This window comes from Dama dama, chromosome 23 (assembly GCF_033118175.1).
Source record: "Dama dama isolate Ldn47 chromosome 23, ASM3311817v1, whole genome shotgun sequence".
Taxonomy (NCBI): domain Eukaryota; kingdom Metazoa; phylum Chordata; class Mammalia; order Artiodactyla; family Cervidae; genus Dama; species Dama dama.
In genome coordinates, this window is record NC_083703.1 from 27,951,465 (window position 1) to 27,959,709 (window position 8,245).

The following is an 8,245-nucleotide window of genomic DNA, read 5'->3' on the forward strand; positions in this document are numbered from 1 at the left end:
TTTTCAGTGTACAAGTCATTCTTGTCTTTGCTTAAATTTATCTCTAAGTATTTTTTTCTTCTTGATGCAATTTCAGATAAAATTGTGTGAGAGGAATACTCTCCTTGGAGGATAGGATGAGGGTAGCAGACCGAAGGGGACCAGAATTGTGGCTTAGGGTGGATAAATAAGGCTGCTGAGACCAGGAGACTGTTTTAGGGGATGTCCCAAATAGAGTGGTAATCTTATTTCAGGAAAAAAAAAATTTTAAACCTCTCCCCACAGTCATTTCCTTTGGAGAAGCAGCTGTAGGGAAAGTGTGCAGGGAAGACATCAGACCCAGTTTTACCATGGTCTGATGTCAGCGTGATAGGGACATATCCTTCTACTATTTGTTTCTTCTCTTGCTCTCTGGGCTTAGATGCTAAATCAACATGGCAGGAACATTATGTTTCTGTTCACTTGCTAGAGAGCTGGGCACACGGAGCATACTTGATATGGTTAAATGGTGATACTGTGACAAAAGACACAGACCCTGAGCTGGGGTTGGCAGGCAGAAAAACAGTGGGGAATAGGTGTCAGAAAATGTATACAAGTTTGGGCAAATCACTCACCTTTGCCGTTGAGTGGCTTATGACAGGTATGAATGGGGCATTACTCGTGAGTGGTAAAATACGTGCAAATTGTAGCAAAATCAAGCTGTGAACACAGGAAATAGCATTCAGAGGAGCCAGTGAACAGCTTGATGGTGTGAAGACCCCAGGGCAGCTGGGAGCTGCAAAGTCATCAACCCCTGGACCCTGTCGCCTTAGCTTGTCACACCCTGGGGCAGCTGCAGGTGGAGGAGGGACCCCGACTTCAGGCTGGATACTGTCTTCTCAGGGTTGCCCTTTGTCCTTTGTTTTCATTCAGGAGCCGGGGTTGGTGGCTTTTGTTAACCAAAACACAGGATAAAAAAGTAACCATTTTTAAAAGGGATTCTTCCGATTAGCTGTGAAAGCAAATTTGCTGCCATCAAAGAATGCAGTCATTTGAAAATGCGTTTGCATACCCTTAACATCCCATTGCAGTGTGGGTCACTTGCCTTTGGGAATTTAAAAGTCTGCACACTGATCACGTTGGGTAACTAAGAATCGAGTGAATTTCTCCAAAGGCCCGACCGGTACATTCTCTCCAGACCCACAGCTGGGAGCTGACCTGGACAGTCCATGTGCCTTGAGGACCTCAGTGTGCATCTGGCCTAAAACAGACCATGCAGCAGGGCTGATCAAGCCCTGTGCTGGGGGCCAAGGACACAGGGGCCTGCCGACCCTGCAGGGCCTGCCTCTCATGTTGACCCCTTTGGGACCTCTAGGGGCACAGTCCCAGGGCCTTCCCAGGGGGTGCCTGGCCTGGGAGGGGCTCTTGGGAGGAAGTGAAGGGCAGCCTCACAGGCGTCTGCAATGGGTAGGTTCTTGGTTTACGGGGCCCGGGGCGGTCCTGCACTCTGGGACCCACAGTAGGATTTGCAGTGTGGGGTGGATCCTGGGCACCAGACTGCAGCCCAGCTCCGACCAGGTTTGTCTAACAGCAGTTTGCCTCCATGAAAAAGGACCCCCGGCAGCACAAGTGACCTCCATGGCCTTCCAACCCTCTCGTCCTGCAGTGGATCATAAATATCCCTAACATTTCAAAAGAGAGCTCTTGAGAATTTTCAAAACCCCTTGCACAGTTATTTGATCTTCCTGGCCACCTGCAGTGGTGGCTTATGTCTGTGTTAAAGTAGGAGATGCCAAGATGGGAGGAAGAGAGAGCTTCCTTGGTGTATTTGCTGGAGATGAGGCATGGCTTGAACTCAGGTTCCTCTCACCCAGCCCAAGTGGCTGCCTGGTGCCCGTCTCCCACATCTCCCCGGGCCGTGGCGCACGGTGAGGCTGGGGCAGAACAGCGTGGGGTAAGGGCCAGCCCTGCTGCCTGGTGAGGGTCCAGCTCTACTGCTGACCAACCGTGTGACCGAGCTGTGTGTTCACTCCTGAGCTCTGTTTGTGTCTGTAAGTGGGACTGGAACTGGTGCCCATGCCCAAACTGTGTAATACACACTTGTTACTGCAAGTAGAGTGCCTATCATAATACAAGCTGGAGACTTCCCCACCAGTCTTCCTTCCAATGCAGGGGGTGCAGGTTCGATCCCTGGTCGGGGAGCTAAGATTCCATATGCCCAGTGGCCAAAACATAAAAGAGAAGCAATACTGTAACACTTTCAATAAAGAATTTAAAAAGTGGTCTGCATCAAAAAAATCTTAAAAAAAAAAACCAAGCTATATTTTGATGTTTATTAGTGCTGGCACGATCCTACGCACTGTATGTGCATTAATTTATGGCACCATTATAGCACATTCAAGGGATAAGTTACTATTCCCATTTTTGAGAAGAAACAGGCACAGAGAGATGAAGCAGTGTCTCGATGGTAGGATGCACAGGGGGCCATGCTCTTAACCACAGCACCAGGCTGCTTTTTCAGCAGGGCTTGGATCCAACTAAGCACTCAAGTAGCTGGGGAAAAAATGGAAACATTGACAGACTTTATTTTCTTGGGCTCCCAAATCCCTGTGGATGGTGACTGCAGCTGTGAGATTAAAAGACGCTTGCTCCTTGGAAGAAAAACTATGACAAACCTAGACAGCATATTAAAAAACAGAGACAGCACTTTGTAGACAAAGGTCCATCTAGTCAAAGCTATGGTTTTTCCAGTAGTCATAAACAAATGTGAGAGTTGGATCATAAAGAAGGCTGAGCTTTCAATCTGCGGTGCTGGAGAAGACTCTTAAGAGTCTCTTGGAGAGCAAGGAGTTCAAACCAGTCAATCCTAATGGAAATTAACCCTGAATATTCATTGGAAGGACTGAAGCGGAAGCTCCAATACTTTGGCTACCTGATGCAAACAACCAAGTCATTGGAAAAGACCCTGATGCTGGGAAAGATTGAGGACAGGAAGAGAAGGGGACAGCAGAGCCTGAGGTGGTTGGATGGCATCACTGACTCAATGGACTTGAGTTTGAGCAAACTCCAGGAGATGGTGAAGGACAGGGAAGGCTGGCGTGCTGCAGTCCATGGGGTCGCAAAGGGTCGGACACAACTGAGCGACTGAACGACAACAACAACACACACTCAAAGGTGTGTGGTATCAAGGTCCCGCCACCCAGATGCCTCTGCAGGTTAGTTCCCAGTGGCTGGAACCCCACAGGCTGGACTTCAGCTCAGTAGGCATGTGTCCCGTGTTGAAATGCAGAGTCCCCCTGGATGGCTTACACTTAGCTTTAACTCTCTTCTAACCTGGGCGGCAGTGAGGCTGTTTCTGAAGTGGCTTTGGTTGGGGAGAGGGAGAGCGATCCCAAGGACATTGCTCAGACTGTTAACGACGGACATTGTTGTTGGTGGGGATGTAGCAGAGGAGGCAGAAATTTGGTAAAAAAGGAAGATGAGGACTCATCTGCTTAGGATTTTTTTCCCCAGATGCTAAAATAATCCATATTGTAGGACCTCATTAGAATTCATTTTCTGAGCACTCTTTGCATGAATTGTTTTACTGTTGTTCTGTGATAGGAATCACAGACTAATAGGGCTCCTTTGACAGAAGAGGGATTCAGAGTACAGAGAGTTCCTACAACTAGTCTCTAAAATCCAGCACTCGACACCCTGCCTCCTGTATGAATACACACTGCCTTCCAAATGCTCTACTGAGATGTACAAGGAGGTGCTGCCTGTGACCCTGGAAATAAATGGAACACTTCGGTGTTGAGTCTCTTCCTTGGCTCTGTGAGGGGGAGGCCAGGTTCTTACTTGCCAGTTTGGGCATCAAACTGAGCCTTTCTGGTGGAGGGTTTCAGCTTTCCATCTTCTGTCTTGAAACCAGGTTCATAGATGTTTCCCAGCTTTCCAGGTATTCCGGGAGGGTTGATTAGGTAATATTTGCGGAGGGCTTTGAAGAGGAAAGCACTGCACAATTGTCGCTACAGAGCATGTCTTCCAGAAGCCAGGAATGTTTCTGCTTCAGGGACACTTGACTTTGTCTTCACAGGCAGGGCTCGCTTGAGGATAAAACTAGTCAGTCACTGGTGAACTAATGCTAGCATGTAGAGCATGAAGGATCAAACAGGCAAAACCAACAACAGGAATGGAGAAGCCCTCATATCACCAGGAAGCAGCTGCCAGGGGGCTTGTGATGGCAGGCGCCCACCCATTGGGTTGCCAGCTGCCAGGCAGCATTTCCATCCCTGGGCCCAGCACAGGGAATGTGGGTCAGGAAGAGAACATCATGGCTCTGGAGGCCAGAAAGTGCTGAAACAGGAACTTCCCTGGCAGTTCAGTGGGTAAGACACCACACTTCCAACTCAGGGGCCTCAGGTTCAATCCCTGGTCAGGGAACTAAGATCCCACATGCCACATGGCATGGCCAAATTAAAAAAATAAATAAATAGAATCAAATCTAAGAAAAAAGAAAGAAAATGCTGAAACAGTCAGGAGAGGCAGGAAATGACATTTTGGAAGGACTGAGGCAGGAGAGAGGGGGTAACGCAGAGTGAAAGACCCTTCTTTATCTGTTTGAACATTATTTGAAGATACCCTCATTGGAGCCCCCGCATGCTGTATGAATGCAGTACATGTTCCTTCTACTGTCTGGTTCATTGCACTTTTCACCATGGCTCATCTGTGGTTTATAAATCTTCTGGACCATCCTCTTGCCTAGAAAATGAGGTCCAAACCTTCCCTGTGACCTCAAGACTTTCTATCTTCCGCCTCCTATTAGTTTTTCCAGTCGTCTCACTTATACACTTCCTTGGGTGGGAACTCTCTCCCCAACCAGCCCATGACACCCACCAGGCTCAGGATGAAAATTCTTGCTCTTCCCAGCACCCGTCCCCACACCAATCCTGCCCATTCAGCCCAGTTTCTGGTTCCTTGTTGACTTTCTCTGACTGTACAAGTCCCAAGAGTTCTCTTCTTCTACTCAATTCTGTTTGCTGTTCAAACCTCTAGCACTTACCAGTATATTCTTATATTGGTATACTGCTATTTCTATGAATATGTTCTATATTTCCATTTGCATAGCAAAATCAGGGAGACCAGAGTTTGCTTACCTGCACAGAGAGTGCTGGGTCAGCAAGGTTTAAATTCCACGAGGAGAGAAGTGTCCCAATACCTAACACAGTGCCTGACATTTAAGGACCTTTTACAATTTTCCGTGCCAAGGAACAGATCACCCAAACTCAGTGGTGAAAATAGTAAGTCTGATGTGGAGTTGAGAAAAACGAGGCGTGGAGAATAAATCGAGTTTTCTGTCTCAAGGGTTTGGGTGGTGATGCCACTCCCAGACCTGGGTACCCCAGCATGGGGCAGGGCTATGGGGAAAAGAGAAAGGCATCCAACCCATTGTGAGCATCTCTAAGAACACAGTCCTTCCGAGGCAAGGAGGTTTGCAGGTGTTCACTTTATAGCATCTTCCTCCATCACTTCATCACTTTGGAGGTGTCTTGGCATCTGCCACCTTCTTTGAGTTTTTCCATCATTCCTGTAAACTTGGTCACTCGGAATGAGGTCAGACCCTCAGCACTGTCCACATCGGGGAGCTGATTAGAAACGAGCTCTCCCCAATTCTGCCTCAGCCCTGCTGGATGAACACCACCCCACCCCAAGGTGAGTTACCTGCACACTAAGTTCCAGACGCCTTGGACCTCTGCTCGCTCATCCTTCACCCCACCCCCTGCATCTGCAGTGACTATTGAAATCTCAGACAATCTTCTTCTGTCCCAGGGAGTGCTCTGCATTGATCTCTTGGGAAGGAGAGGCGGCTTCTCTTCCAGCCTCTGGGGGCCAGGGGAAGCTCCTGGATGGAGGGGAGCTTGGAGAAAAGATGCTGGGACAACGTGTCCAGGAGTGGTTTCTTCTAAGTGACACTACAGCCCTGGAGGCAGGAGGCTGCGTGCACCTCTAACGGTGGTCTTCTACCAGGAGCATCTTTGCATCTCCTGGATTTTCTTCCCATGAATCCTTGTATAAGTGGGGCAAAATTAGACGATCCCTTATCATCTTATGTTTGTAGCTCACAGCACATGTGCCTTTATTTCTCTGTATCATCTTCAGTAACATCTCAGTACGGTAGGCTGAAACTTGCTAGCTTCAGTTTTCAGGCAAACTTATCCTTGACTCAATTTATTGTTGGTGGTGGTGGGTTTGTTTGGTCTTTATTTTACCCTTCTCTTCTCCCTCCTCTTCCTATAGATGGATGCATTGCTTCTTACTAAGGAATGACTGTTTTTCTCAATACTGACATGCAGGCCAATGGAATCAGTACGATTATTTTCATTCCCCTGTTAAGGGATCAAGTTGTGCCATCCGTTGGGTGGAGTTAGGAATATTGACTGTCACCCCAGGGGCTAGCTGAGAATGCTAGTCTTCTCTCCTGTGGTAGAGCTGAGAGGAGAACTGCCCTCTTTCCAAATAGCCACAGAAGTATCCAGATCTGAGATGCTTTGGATGTCAGTCTTGCTAGGCTTTGTTGTTTAGGCTAGATCATTATTCTGTAGGGTAGCTGAAAGGACACAGGAAGCTTCGAGCTGGAGTCTGGCTTCCTCCTTCCCAAATAATGGAATGACTGTAGCAACTTCTCTCTTGGGTGAAAGATCTGGATTTAATAAACGATCTACTACTTGGCTTGCAAGATCCCCACAAGTGTCTTATTCCATAGCAAGAATTCCTTGTAATGGGTAGAAAATGGCTCTATGTCATTTTAGAGGTTAAGAATCTTTTAAAATAAATAACGACAAGTCCTCAGTGGAGCTGGCGTTCTATTTCTTGGCAGTCCATGCCTAACTTGTGCCTTTTGTCATTCTAGTGTTTGAAGATACGGAGTTGTCTAAAAAAGATAAAAAATCAAAAATGTTGATTTTCTTAGTATAATTCTGTTCAAGTTATACTGCAAGAATTTCTCTTTATTTGACACACCTAGCTATTAGAATTTCATGTTGACTTTTTTTTTTTTTTTTATTATTATTATTTTTTTCCAGTGGGTTTTGTCATACATTGATATGAATCAGCCATGGATTTACATGTATTCCCAATCCCGATCCCCCCTCCCACCTCCCTCTCCACCCGATTCCTCTGGGTCTTCCCAGTGCACCAGGCCGGAGCACTTGTCTCGTGCATCCCTCCTGGGCTGGTGATCTGTTTCACCATAGATAGTATACATGCTGTTCTTTTGAAATATCCCACCCTCACATTCTCCCACAAAGTTCAAAAGTCTGTTCTGTATTTCTGTGTCTCTTTTTCTGTTCTGCATATAGGGTTATCGTTATCACCTTTCTTGACATGATCCTCTACATAGAAAACCCTAAAGACTCTACCAGAAAATTACTAGAGCTAATCAATGAATATAGTAAAGTTGCAGGATATAAAATTAACACACAGAAATCCCTTGCATTCATATATACTAACAATGAAAAAACAGACAGAGAAATTAAGGAAACAATACCATTCACCATTGCAACAAAAAGAATAAAATACTTAGGAGTATATCTACCTAAAGAAACAAAAGACCTATACATAGAAAACTATAAAACACTGATGAAAGAAATCAAAGAGGACACAAACAGATGGAGAAACATACCGTGTTCATGGATTGGAAGAATTAATATTGTCAAAATGGCTATTCTACCCAAAGCAGTCTATAGATTCAATGCAATCCCTATCAAGCTACCAACGGTATTTTTCACAGAACTAGACCAAAGAATTTCACAATTTGTATGGAAATACAAAAAACCTCGAATAGCCAAAGTAATCTTGAGAAAGAAGAATGGAACTGGAGGAATCAACCTGCCTGACTTCAGACTCTACTACAAAGCCACAGTCATCAAGACAGTATGGTACTGGCACAAAGACAGAAATATAGATCAATGGAACAGAATAGAAAGCCCAGAGATAAATCCACGAACCTATGGACACCTTATCTTTGACAAAGGAGGCAAGGATATACAATGGAAAAAAGACAACCTCTTTAACAAGTGGTGCTGGGCAAACTGGTCAACCACTTGTAAAAGAATGAAACTAGAACACTTTCTAACACCATACACAAAAATAAACTCAAAATGGATTAAAGATCTAAATGTAAGACCAGAAACTATAAAACTCCTAGAGGAGAACATAGGCAAAACACTCTCCGACATAAATCAAAGCAAGATCCTCTATGACCCACCTCCCAGAATATTGGAAATAAAAGCAAAACTAAACAAAT